The following is a 14,160-nucleotide window of genomic DNA, read 5'->3' as shown; positions in this document are numbered from 1 at the left end:
CACATTGAAGACAGAGCCAGAGAGATGCTGCAGAGGGCACTCATCCCTCCTCCCGTCGTTACCAGCCTGAGAAGAAGCCTGCCAGGACCAAGCGTGCGGGAGCAGGAGGCTGCCAAGGCAGGCAGTTTTCTCTCCAGCCCATCCTGACTTGACACAAGCTTGCCCATGGCTGCCTCTCCCGAGGTGTTGCTGAGATGTATGATGTTACTTGGAGAGCGCTCCTTCTGCTTGTCCTCAGGAATTCTTCATGTTCCTTTCTGAGAAAAAAAAAAAAAAAAAAAAAAAAAAGAACACTCTCCCTTGACTGGTGGAGTCTCAGGATATAAATGTGCAATCATGGGGAGATGGATGCAACTTCTAAATGACAACAGAGACAAGATGGTTTTCCAAAGGCAGTCGTGAGCAGAAGTCTAGCGCCGCCACTGAATAACAGTCATTTCCCTTAAGCATTACTGGATTAGCCTTTCCCATCACTGTGACTGAACACCCAAAATGACAGTTTATGGAAGGAGAGGTTTGCTTTTCCGCTCACGGTTCAAGTGTATAATCATCACAGTGACTGAGGTCATGGTGTCAATGGTATCAGGCTGCTCACATTGCATCCACAGACAGCAGTGAATGTCCATGTTGAGCTTGCTTTTTCCTTTTTATTTTGGTCCAGGACTCCAGTTTATAGAATGGTACCACCCATATTTAAAGTAGATCCCACCTCGATTAACCTAATCTAGATGATCCCACAGACATAACCAAGGATTTCTTTCCATGATAGTTCCAAACTACAGGGAGTTGATAGTTTTAACCATTTCAGTTACCCAGAAAGGCTCTGGTGACTGGGGAGGGTGAGGACGGTAGAGGCAGTGAGACATTTTTCTCTTTCAACCTAAATTGTCCCTTGGAGGCTTACAGGGTGAGGGGCTCTTGTAGCTGAAGTTTTTTGTGTCTACCCGGCTCCTATGTCCTTGTGTTTTCACAGCCGCTCAGACCCAAATAAACACACATAGGCTAATATTATTTAAAACTGCTTGGCCATAAGCTCAGGCCTACCATTAGCTCTTATACTTAAACTCAGCCCATTTCTGTTAATCTATATGTTGCCACGTATTCCATGGCTTTACCTGTGTGCCTGTTACATGCTGCTCCCAGGACGGTGGCTGGCATCTCCTGACACAGCTTTTCTCTTCCTAGAATTCTCCTCTCTGCTTGTCCTGCCTATACTTCCTGCTTGGCTACTGGCCAGTCAGCATTTTATTTATACACAGTGACATCCACAGCAGGCTCTCTTTTAGCTCTGATTGTCTTTTGATTTGTTTTAAATATCAAATGGTTTTGGAAGGTGGCATGTCACCTAGACACGGGTTATGTGTAGTGGAGTGATGCTGGAATGACCAGGAATTTATCTCAATTCAGACTCATGTACCTTTATGAAGCCCAGTCCTGTGTTGGGTCTTGGAAGTAGGCTGGGTGAGATTTCATATGTGCTGGCTTTCCTATTTGTTTGCAGTGGACCTCTCTGAGGTTCAGTTTTAGTGGAGGGAAATGGGGGTCTCTGTTTGTCTGTCTGTCTTTTTCTCTGTCTCTGTCTATGTGTGTGTGTGTGTGTGTGTGTGTGTCTGTCTGTCTCTCTCTCTGGTTTTTTGAGACAGAGGCTCACTATGTAGCTCTGGCTGTCCTGGAACTCAATGTGTATGCTAGACTGGCCTCAAATTCATAGGTTGGCCTGCCTCTGTCTCCTGAGTGCTGGGATTAAAGGTGTGCACCATGTCTTGTTCTCTTGATGTGTGACTAGCCAAGCCTGGAGGGATGGGTCTAGGGGAAGCAGTGGGTGGAATTGTGTTAATTGTGGTCATGTGATTGGTCAAACAGAAGAATCATGGGGATCACAGTGCCACGTGATTTTATTTCCGGCCGTTTCTTTTATTATTAATTTTCAAATCCTTTGTACTTTTCCTCCCAGAAACAAAACTACAGATGCAAAAGAGAGGTCATAAGAACTCTAAACTAGTCAGGTGGTGGTGGCGCTTGCCTTTAATCCCAGCACTTGGGAGGCAGAGTCAGGCGGATCTGTGAGTTTGAGGCCAGCCTGGTCTACAGAGCAAAATCCAGGACAGGCACCAAAACTACACAGAGAGACCCTGTTTCAAAAAAAAAAAACAAAAAAACAAAAAAACAAAAACAAACTCTAACCAAGAAAAGCCATTCCTGGTAGATACCACACTGAACTACAACTTGACCTTGGGCCTGACAAAGGCAAGAAATGGCCTTTTTAAATATTCTGAGTAGGGGCTTGGGAAACAGAAAATGTAAAATTCTGGCCTCTGAGAGTGTGATTAATTCTGGGTGGATGCAGCGGCTCTAGCCACATAGTAATTTCAGGCTTTCTAATTGGCACTTTAAAAATAGCAGTCAGCCTCTGTTCTCCCGGCCCCTTTGTCCTGCCCGGGCTATGCCTTGTGTTTAAGGAGCTTGCAAGGTCCCACCATAAGTCCTAATGTAGGTCTTCTAGGGTACCCAACTCTGCCCTGAAATACCAGGGAGTGATAAACCTTTGTGCTCCTTGCAAACCCTGCCCTCCTCCCCTCCAACTTACAGGCCTATCCTTCTCCTTCCCTAACAACCAGGTACCTAAGGGATGGATTCTACCATGGCATTCCATTCAGGCCACATCTGTCCACTCTAAGTTGCCAGCTGAACGGCATCATTTGCCTGTGAGGTAATAAATAGTTTAGGCTGGCACCAGGCAAAGGGAAACCGAGTATTTACCAAATCCTTTCCCAGATCTGAGTGAGCTCCACTCCTAGGCAGAGGTGAATGTTGGTCTTTTTGTCACTGTTTGAACTGGCGGTGAGATCGTGAACCCGTGGAGACGTCACAGCAGAAGCAGCTGCCTTTGTCTCCTTCACCCTTGCCGGAGTCTCTGAGAGACCCATCCCATCAGGGGCACAGTCCCTCATTTCAGTGGGAATGAAATGCCCTAATTTCAATCTTTGTTTGTTCCTTCTGGGGGATACCTGGAGTTTCACCAAGGATGGTAGGGACGCCCCAGTACGTAGCTACATGGAGCTGTCCCTAGCGATTCAAGGACTGGGGTTGCTTGAAGCCTCTCTGATGATGATTGGGCTATCTGCTGCTAATGTTCTAGAAAATAACCTCTGGCTTCATTTGGCGCAAGACAGTCGATGAGAAGAATTGTTTTGTATCAGAGGAGACCCATCTATTTCTAGGCTCTTAAAATTTTTATATGGCATAGGAGTTACATGCATTAGAGTCCACCCACCCCTGTAAGCATAGGGCTTTCCTTGATATTACTGTTAATGTTGTTTTGTTTTTTTAATCACATTGTTTATGCTTTAAATGTACTTATATCCCTCCTTATTATAATTCTACCTCTAATCATACCCTTCCCTCTGGTAAGCAACTGCCTTTGGGATGAACCTTTTTTTGTGAAAATGTTACATATACTGTCCTTCCTGTGGATTTTAAAGGTTTATATGGAATTTAAAAAAAAAGAATTGGGGTTGTAGGCAGTGTTGGGGGGCTGCTGGGAGAGTCTCAGTTGGCTCCCACATGCCCTGCTTTGAGCATTATGTACACGGAATCTTGCCCTTCCTAACCAGTAAGGTTGCAGACACAGACTGTATTAAACCAGTCAATCCCAGACTGCCCTAGTCCTGGCCTAGCACCTGACGAAAGTGGCCTTTCTCTCAGCTGCCAGTTGTGAATGCCCCACTGGAAGGCAATGGAGGAGGCAGTGTCAGTGAGAGCCCTGCTCTGTGAGAGGACAGCCTGTTCTGTCCCTCCCTCCCTGCAGGACCTCCACCCGCTGCTCCTGCGCATCTTAAATCCTCTTAGCATGCAACACAGTAAAAGACAGAAAAACAGTGGTTTCTGTCTAGTATTTTGCAGCAGAAGGTAGAATCCACTGGTAGACTTTTGTCTTCCCTTCCAGGCTCTCGGGAACACACTAGACACATTAACAGAGGGAAGTGGCCCTCTCTTCCAACAAGGAGAGAATCAGCCACAGAAAAACAGGCCAGGAAGATCTCTTTCCCTGTAGAGTGATGGTGAGGAAGGGCCTCGGTTCCAGGGAGGATGAAGGGGCAGCCTTGGCTCTCCTGTTGCAGGGCTAGACCTTAAGCATTTTGGTTTGCCCATCATTAGCGGGACCTGACAAATATTCTTGAGGAATGAGGGGAGAATGAGCTGGAAGGGCCAGCCGAGAACATACTCCAATGACAATCAGCGGGATAGGGCTGTGTGGGCAGAAAGAGCTTAAAATAGTTATTAAGCCATCTTTGGTGATTGTGACCCATGTTCCTTTTGTAATATACCCAGGGTAAGGTCTTGGACACTGGAGGTCCTGCACCCCCAAGGCTGGAAAGTGTGCAGTGCCCACATTTCTCAGCTCAATGCAACTGAGCTGCTCGTTCCTGGGTTCCCTACGCCGTTGCACAGCCTGGGCTACACCCTCATGGCTCTTGTCACCCATCTCTCCTGCATTTTATATATACTATTTGTGTTATATGAATATTTAATATTTTGATATATGCACATTTAAATGTATGTAAATATTATATCGATAATATACATTCATTACCAGAGGAAGAGATCAGAGGATAGAGGAAAGAGAGGGTGATACAGCATGAGTTGATATATACTAATAAGAATTCAGAATGAAAAAACCCCACACCAGCTGCATGGTTGTGAACAAAGAAAGGAGTAACAAATTACAGAGTCCTCTCCCCCACCGGGGCCCCTCCCCCTCCCCAGTTTTCCCTCTGGTTATTAGCACCCAATTACTTATTAACACGTGAAAGCCAGCATGGGAGAAGGTTGTGACAACCCAGGGTTTCACCTCTGCTATCTCTTTTAACAGAAACTGTTGAGGAAATAGACTTAAAGGCTGACAAATGTGCATGTCACTGTTGATGGGGTCCACAGTGCCCCCACCCGCTCCAGTTCTCAGGGACTTAGCCTGTGTTCAGAGTGGAACACCCTAAAGAATGGGTAGTAGGACTATTTCTTGTGGCTTTTAAACAAATTACTCCAAACATGGAGGCTTAAAGCCATACACATGTATTATAGTATTATAAGTATGTGTATTTATATTATTTGCTATTATTATTATTATTATTAAATATATAGTTCTGGAGTTAGATGTCTAAAATGTGTCTCAGTGAGCTAAAATCAAAGTGTTCTCGTGACTAAGCTCCTTCTGGGAGCTCTCAGGAGAGAAGCGCTTTCCTCGACTCTCCTGGATTCTGGAAGCTACTGAATCCCTTGGCTTGCAGCCCCCTCCTTCATTTTCAAAGCCAGCACTGGATTTTGAATCTTTCTCATGTAAGATCTTTCTGATGTAGACTGTTCTTCTGCTTCTGTCTTCTACTTAGAAGAACCATTGTGATGAAGTTAAACTTCTGTATATAAATCTGGACAACCTCAGTTCAAGGACAGCTGACCAGAAATCTTAATTCCATTTGCAACTTTAATCCCCTCTTTCCAGGTTCTGGGAGGTAGCTCTTGGGCATTGTGACGGCTAATCTTGGCTGTCAACTTGACACACTCAGGAGGAGGGAAACTCGACTGAAGAATTCCTTCCATCAGATTGACCTGTTGGCATGTCTGTGGGGGCATTTTCTTGATTGCCAATTTCAAAATAAAAAAATGAGGAGGGACAAGCCCACTGTGGGCGGTGCCAACCCTGGGCAGGTAAGCCTGGAGTGTGTAGGAAAGATAGCTGAATGTGAGCCTTGGAGCAAGCTGGGAAACAGCATTCCTTCGAGGGTTCTGTTTCAAGTTCCTGCCTTTAATGCTTGCCTTGATGTCCCTTGCTGATGGACTGTAACCTGTAAGTCAAATAAGCCTGTTCATCCCCTCCGTCGTTTTTTAGCGGTGGTGTTTATCACAGCAACAGAAAGCAAGTTAAACAGGCATCTTTAGAAGCCATTGTTCTGACACTCCTGTGGACTGCACTCCTTGAGGTCCATTGCATAGGACCCATCAAGAAATTGCACAAGAATTCAGTTCAGGATTTAGTGGTAAGAAAGATTGGACTCATCACTTCCCCTGGAACTTGGGAGATTTACACTTCAGTCCCCATATCTCAGACATCAGAGCAAAGTGTGTCGATTAAAAATCATGATTTGAAGTAAAACCTTGCTTTAGTTCATGACTGCAAAGCAAGGGAGGAGGCAGTGTGGTCTACTCAAGGACTTTCTTAAAGCAAGAAATAAATCATTCACTTTTCAGCATCTGGTGCTAAGACCTTCTCACTTGGGCCTGTTTGCACAATGCCAACCCTGGTTCATCTCTCTGCTTACACCTCAGACTACGAAAAAGTGGAGGTCACTGTGCAAGGCATGGCCTGTAAATTTCCACCTCCCTGCCTAAATGTGTACCAAGTGGCATGTGTGTGTCTCCAACTAGACTTCGCTGCCACTGGAGGAAATGAATCAAAGGCAAGGATTGGTCTTTGAAAGACCTACAGAAATTTATGGCTCAATTTAAAACCACTTGCAGTTTATCAAAGCAAAAGAAATGGAATGGCCAGCTCGTGGGCAGAAACGAAGAGGAGCCTTGCTGTCCAGGTCTGCACCCCAGCAGGCCGTTCCTACAACCCTGCCCCGAGGCTCTCACAGGCTCCTAACAGTGCAACACTTAATCAGAATTCCTGACTGTCCAGACTGCCTCTCTTGGCCTTGACTGGCTGGAGATTGTCCATGGCCACTGGTGGAGCAGGAGAAATACAAAGCTTGAGACGTAGTCTCAAATTTGACTGCTGACCTCCACAACATGTCCCAAGCAACCACTTTCCTTCATGGGGGTGAGGTTGGGGTGCCAAAGACTCATCATCAGCTCGTCTTCTGTTCTTCGAAAGTGCACAGTGGTCCAGTTTGGGAGACACATGAGTAAGGGCTTCCCCATGTATGATCCAGGCTCAGGGAGACAGTGGCACCCGGCAAGGATGGCGTGGTTTCAGTCCACTGGTGCTTATGGCCTCCAGGAGCAAGGGCCTGATGACAGAGGCTTGAGCACATGACAAATTTCTCTTGCATATTAGAAGTTTGGAGGTGAATACAGGTTGGCCTTAGTTCAACAGCACAAAGATGTCAGAGCAGAGGTCCCTGGTTTGTGTGAGTTTTCCCTCATTGTCTCCAGTGGGTTGTTGCAGCTCCAGCCATTACAACCTGAACCTCAGGGGGCAGAAAGGTAGGATAGGAGATGTACTACTGGAGGTCTCAGCCTGTGACCTGTTCTGGTTACATGACAGGTGCCACACCTATTTGTAAAGGCTGCTGGAAATGTTGATTTTCTTTTCTTTTCTTCCCTCTGTTAGGCACTTTTGATCCCCAGCAACACAGGAGAAGAAGAGGAAGACAAGGACCAGGTAGAAAAATAAACTTCTTTAAAAATTCACAGCTGACATTCAGTACCAGAAGTCTGTCCTGAGATTGATGTAGCTGAACTCGGGTGGGTTTCACCAAGCTTTTCTGTCTACTTGGAGGACTTACTCCTCCTCACTTTCTCATGGAATTCTTTGTTTTAACAGCCTTTTGAGGGTCTGGAGAGACAGCCCAGAGGGTAAAACACATGCTGTGCAAGTGTGAGAACTGGAGTTTGGATCCCCAGTACCCACACCAAAGCTAGGCAGATCTGGTGATCTGTGTGTAATCCTAGGGGCCAGACAGGAATCCTTTGGGTAAGCTGGCTTGCTAGGCTAGCCAAATCATTGAGTTCTGGGTTCAGTTTAGAGACCTTGCCTCAATAATCAAAATGGAGGATGATTGAGGGAGATGTCCGACATCAACCTCTCTGCCTACCACATGTACCTGTGTACAAAACACATGTGCACTTGAACATACACACACACACACACACACACACACACACACACACACACACACACACACCACAGACATACACATGCAAAAAAAATAGGATTAAAAGGCTTTTTAAACAATAGCTATTTTTTCTCACCCTAGGGTTAGGGGTCATACCTCATGGATTTTTGTGGGTTCTAGAAAAAAAGGATGCTTTCTGCATTACCTTTGCACCAAACAACACGTTCACCAATGATTGTGGGGCCGTTATCTGTCAAGCTTTTAGAAAATACTTTGCAAAAAGGGGTGGGAGTGGTGCTTAGCTAGTGCCAGGAGCAAAATCATTTCCCAAATGTTAGATGGTAGTGGTAACTAATTATAAGTATAACCATTGCTTACTGAGAGAAACTTAGGCACATAAGAGAATACAAGAAGAAGCCTACAACTGCATTTGTAATCCTGGCAGTGAGAGCAGCAGTGTGGTAGTGTCTAGTAGCATGTATATATACAATATATAAATCAGGGCTGGTGTGGCGGCACACATAGCTGTAATCCCAGCACTTGGGAGGCAGAGGCAGGAGAACTATGAATTTGAGGCTAGCCTGGAACACACAAGTGTAAACAGAAGTGGAGTTTTCTGTCCCGACTGCCCAGTCCCAAATAAACACACAGAAGCTTATATTTATTACAGAATGTTTGGCCGATAGCTCAGGCTTATTACTAACTAGCTCTTGCATTTAAATTAACCCATTTCTATTAACCTATGTATTGCTACATGGTCCATGGCTTTACTGGTCCTCTGGCATCTTGCTTCTTGGGCTGGGCAGCTCGTTCATGTCTCTTTCAACTCGGCCTTCCGTTATCCCAGTCCTCAGTTTGATTGTCCCACCTAACTTTATTCTGCCTTGCCATAGGCCAAACAGCTTTATTATTAACCAATGAGAGTAATACATATTCACAGCATACAGAAGGATTATCCCACAACACACAAGGTAAACCTGCCTCAAATAATAACAATACTTATAAAGTAAATATTGCGTTTTTCAAAGTCAGCATCTTAAATGTAGTATACATTTTTTTAAAAAGTATATTGAGAGTTGTTACCTCAGGCAGTAAAATGTTTGTCATAGTCATGCAAGCACAGAGATCCAAGTTCATCTTTATAATCTGCTTTTTAAAAAAGCCAGGTGTGGTGGCATGATCTTCTAATCCTGTGAGGTGGAAATAGATGCATCTCTGGGGCTGCTGACCAGCCTGTCCAGTCTGCAGGATAAGTTTCAGGCCTGTTGAAAAGAGAACATCAAAAAGGTGGATGGCACCTGAGGAATGACTCTTGAGGTTGTCCTCTGGCCTCCACACACACCTGTCGTCCACACACACAAAAAGAAGTACACTGAGATTAGCATCAAGTGCCATCATTCCTCAAGACGACCCCTTAGGCCTCTGCTTCGCAAGCTGTGCTGTTCTGGGGTCCTCTGTCCAGAGCGACCTGCCTGTGTGCATAGACTAGCCTGGAGAGCAAAAGCCCAACCACCCTAACCATGACGACGGTTGGGAACTGGAGCCTGAGCATCCTGGCTTCCTGAGGGCCTCTCCTGAGCCCACAGTCATTTTCTGTTGCCAGAGGATCTTTACCTCTCAATCTGTGACCTGCTTGTTCACGGCCCTGTCTTCTGCCAATGAGAAAGAAGGCATTTGGCCAGTCAGTCTCTCTCGATTGCCACATGGTAGGTCTTAGCTCACAATGACTGCTTGGTCTGGAGGGATCCTGGACATTTGAAAGTGACATTGCTATTTCCAACAAGCTAAGACTACTTCCAGCCAAAGGTAAAAATTTACATTTCAATGATCAGCAAGTTTCCGAGCACTTAAGAAACTGGCCTGGGTACTCAGCCCTATGCACAGGTTTTGTTAATGAATTTGGCAGGAGGAGAGTTGCATTCCTAGGCTAAGTCTGAGAACAAAAAGGACCTGTTCTTCCTGTGTAATGAATTGCTGAGAAATTATTCAAAATGTGACTTAGAAAGCCTCTAGCCAGTGAGCTCAATTCCCTGGGCTGTGAATTAGATAAAAGGCTTTTTTTATGAGCCCACAGAGGGAGACCTCTGAGGATTTATGTGGGTGAGGAGAGAATGTCTGTGCCGTGGCACTGGCCCCTCCCCAGGGCCTATGCACAGTGCAGAGGCCCAGGGACATGCCATGCCAATGCCGAGGGGAGCCAGAGCAGGGATGGACCGGGCAGTGCACATTACTGTTTGCCCCTAGCTCCGAGCTGCAGTGCGCACTGGAGCCTAGCCGGGCACTGAACCTGCCCTGCACTGGGAGCTGGAGTGGCTGGGAGGACAGGAAAGGCCTCCTCCCAACCCAACACCATCCTAAAGACATGTTTCTGTCCCCTTAATCCAACCCTGATAAGTGAGAAGCCCCGAGCCTCTTGTGCCACTAGGACTCAGATCCATATAGAGGAGTGTTTGAAGATGCTTTCACATCAAGATCAGAATCCCTTGCACAAATGGAACTCTAAGAATGAAAGACAGCCAAGAAGGTAGCAGACTTGACAGTCCTTTAACCAAGCTGTCCTGAGGATAAGTCCATTCGCAGGCACGTGGAACTTTCCCTCTCCTCCTGAGTGTTCTCTGGTACGAGACACAAAGCATGTTTTATTATGAGCAACCTCGATGTCTTAACTTGAATTACCCTTGAGGCCTCACGCTTGCCGTGAGCCATCCATGTCTCAGATTGACGGTGTCTCATGTCTGCCGTCTACCTGGCTGTGTGTGCCCTTGGGCTGACCCTTGGAACCCTGATCTGGCTCCTTCCAATCACTTGGGCAGGAGGACAACCTGGATGTGACATCTGTCAGTCCGATGATGGCCAAGACGGTTTGGCAACACTAACCTTGTTTGGCTCCCAAATGTTCCCTCAAAAGACTGTCTCTTGTGACTAGTGGCCATGAAAAGCACAAAGGACTTTTCTCTGTAAAACTAAGCTCCCTGGTATGAGAAGGAAATAACAAATAAGCAAATAACAAACGAGAGGGAAAAATACAATGGGCAAGAGTGTTCTATACTATTGTATCAGACCATCCCAGCACAACACCTACAAAAAATCAAAACCCTCTTCCTACCCAGTACCTGTGCCGAGGTGTCATTATGAAAAGGGCCAACATCTCCATCTGGTAAACTCTAACATCTATCTTGCCAAAGCACAAAGAACACAGACTTAAGAATGCATGTTACTTCCTAAGAGTATGGGGGTGCGCAGATCGATACTAACAGGAGTTGTCCTGCTGGATGAATCCTGGAGGTGTGGCCCAGAAGCCGAGAGGCTCAGTGGTTAGTATCCTGCAAGACACTGATGAACATTTGAATTGGCAGCTGCCCTGCCAGCCTCCTCGCAACTGTGGTGGCTAGCCTTGCCACTCTAGTTTTATGACTGGTCACCTGGTGGCATATAAGTACATGTCTATGTCATCCCTCCTGTAATTCAATACATCTGTGTGCAGTGCAGTGCCCAGCATTGAAGAAGGGGCTCCCTGAGAGAAAAGAATCAGAGGAACTTACAAACCACTTCAAGAATGCCTGACATCTATCTATCTATCTATCTATCTATCTATCTATCTATCTATCTATCTATCCATGTATCTACTTATCTTTCTTTCCTTCTTTTCTTTCTTCCTTCCCTCCTTCTTTCTTTCTTTCTTTCTTTCTTTCTTTCTTTCTTTCTTTCTTTCTTTCTTTCTTTCTTTCTTTTTTCTTTCTTTCTTTCTTTTCTTCCTTTCTTTCCTTCCTTCCTCCCTTCTTTCTTTCTTTCTTTCTTTCTTTCTTTCTTTCTTTCTTTCTTTCTTTCAAGTTTGCTTCATTTTAAAATTCAACAAGCTGCTTAAACCTGCAGTATAAACAAATAGACCACCACCACTACCCACATGTCTCTCAGAGTCCATTTCACCCTTCTGCTTGGCCGCCAGCCTTCTGTCTTTCCCTTAGGTGACATAGATTCCTTTTCCTTGTGGAAGAGAAATCCATGGCTTGTTGCCTTTGTGGATCACAAAGATGTAGGAGAGGAGGGTGGCAAAGTCATTGCTGTTGGCATCCTTCACGTGGACCATGTCAAAGGAGACCAGGTGGCACTCTGGGTTGGTGATGGCCTCGATGCACCCCAAATTGGTGCCTCTGGTCACCATGCACAGGTTGCCTGTGTTGAATTAGATGACATTAGCAATATTGCTGGTGTCCAGCCAGATCAGCATGATGCCTTGATGAGTGGGTCGGGGTAGTGCATGGTGTGTGTGTAATGCATTATGAGATGCAGGATGCCTTTGGTACCACGACAACCATCCTTATCTTGCATAGCTTGTTTTTGGCCTCCTTGGGTGTGATGTGGTGCATGGTGAAGTGGTCCTTGGTGTCGCAGACCAAGCAGAAATTCTTGCCACTTTTGTTGATGGTGATGACATTCATGAAGCCCGCCAGGTAGGCCACATCAGTTCTGATGTGGAGATCTTCTTCATCTTGTCTCTTATCAGTGCATACTTGAGTCTTTACCTGAGGAAGATGCCAAGAGGCAGGCACTCACACAGGCAGCATCCAGTGGTGTGCTTCTTGGAACCTCTCATGAACTGTGGCGGAGCAGCAAGTATGCATGCAAGAGCAGAGTGGGTCATTTTTCTTTTTTCTTTTCATTCCAAGACTGTCTTTCTCTCACACCTGATGCCCTCTACTAGAAAACTCAGCCCCATGTTTCTGGTAGCAATGGTTAGCAGCTCTACTAACTTCTCTGGAATCTGGGATTCATCTGGCACCTGCGTGCCCTAGAACAAAGCCATGACCAACTGCCTAGTCTTTATTTACTTGTACAATTATTGTTCCTGTTTCTTTATTTGTGCCCGCACCGCCCCCTCCCCCCATTGCCCTTAGGTGTGAAGTTTTTCTTTAAATGCTAAGCCATTTCTTTGAGGTCTGGAGAGCTCACTTGGCTTTACCAGGACTTGTTCTTTGGGGGTGAGAACTGTCTGGAGCCCTTGCTGCAGAGTGGAGCCCTGTCCCGCAATGGGAAACAGATACAGTCACTTCTTCCGGACATACTGTTGGCTGCCTTGGCAACTACTGCCACTGCTTCTCATGCCAGGAATGCTTGGCCACTGCTGTCTGTTGGGTCAAGGCTGAATGTGGTGTTTACTGTGGGGTGACTGACCACCTGTCCGTTTTTGGCCTGCCTATGTTCACGCTATGCCCTGGTCTCCTCTCCATGGCTCACATCGACACCTGGCCTAACTGAGACCTGAAAGCCAGGAGACACTAAACCTTGTGACAGACAACCTCCACCACCTTTTTATGCTGTGATAATCCTTTCCTGTGGAGATGTGACCTCCCAGGGTGACTTCCTGAGTCAGTGCTCACTGTACTCCCTTCTTTATTTTCCCAAACTTCCAAATCCAACCTTCTTCTAAAGCAAAAACTTTAACACCCACCACTTTCTACATAGTCTCTCTTCCCAGTCCACTCACTTCTAAGTTGAAACATCAAGAAAGTTTTAGCAGAACAAAAAAAAAAAAATGAGAAGTGTGTGCATGTGTGTTTGTGTGTGTTCGTGTGTGTTCGTGTGTGTGTGTGTGTGTGTGTGTGTGTGTGTGTGTATAGTTCTAGCTGTTCTAGAGGTTAATTAGAGTCAAAGATAATTAGTTGTGTAAAAATTAAAAAGAACTCCCCCTAGTGATGCTGAGGTAAGCCATTGCCCGTCCTTGCTCTTGACTGGCCATGGCAAGTATCTTGTCTCTTTTCTTTTATGGTGAACAGGCTTCTTTTTCTGTTACTTACTTATTTTTTATTACATTTATCTGTGTGTGTGTGTGTGTGTGTATGTGTGTGTGTGTGTACATGTACTCACACTTTGTGGTAGGAATGGTAGCATTAAAAGCAAGGAGGCAAGGAAGTTAAGGACAGCCAAATGGGCTGTTTTTTCCAGTGGACTTGGGTTCAATTCCCAGCACCCACGTGGCAGCTCACAACTGTCTATAGCTCCAGGATCAGACATCTTTTTCTGACCTCTCTTGGTACCAGGCATGCATGAAGTATATATACATACACTCATGTCGGCAGTCACCCATTCATTAAAAATAAAAATAAGTCCTTGGGTTTTTTTTTGGGAAATGATCCTGCTTACCATATGTAGAAACTATGCCACCAAGGAGGAGAGCAGAGCTTTGGAAAGCAACAGAATAAACTTCAGATGACATCATCGGTCTCAGCCATTTCTAAAACACCACATCCCATGGGCTTTTCAGTCCAAGAAAAAATACGGTATGTTCTTACTAGGTGAACTTGAGTTAAAGTCCTCTCCTTTT

General features: G+C 45.6%; 1 pseudogene; it reads right to left on the bottom strand.

The window, feature by feature from the left end:
• Positions 1-11,799: 11,799 nt before the first annotated feature.
• On the bottom strand, positions 11,800-12,480 carry LOC131919043 (small ribosomal subunit protein eS4, X isoform-like; annotated as a pseudogene).
• Positions 12,481-14,160: the final 1,680 nt, after the last annotated feature.

The sequence above is a fragment of the Peromyscus eremicus genome, chromosome 9 (genome assembly GCF_949786415.1).
Source record: "Peromyscus eremicus chromosome 9, PerEre_H2_v1, whole genome shotgun sequence".
Taxonomy (NCBI): Eukaryota; Metazoa; Chordata; class Mammalia; order Rodentia; family Cricetidae; genus Peromyscus; species Peromyscus eremicus.
The sequence above is the reverse complement of the archived record's forward strand: the minus strand, read 5'-3'. Positions and strand labels throughout refer to the sequence as shown.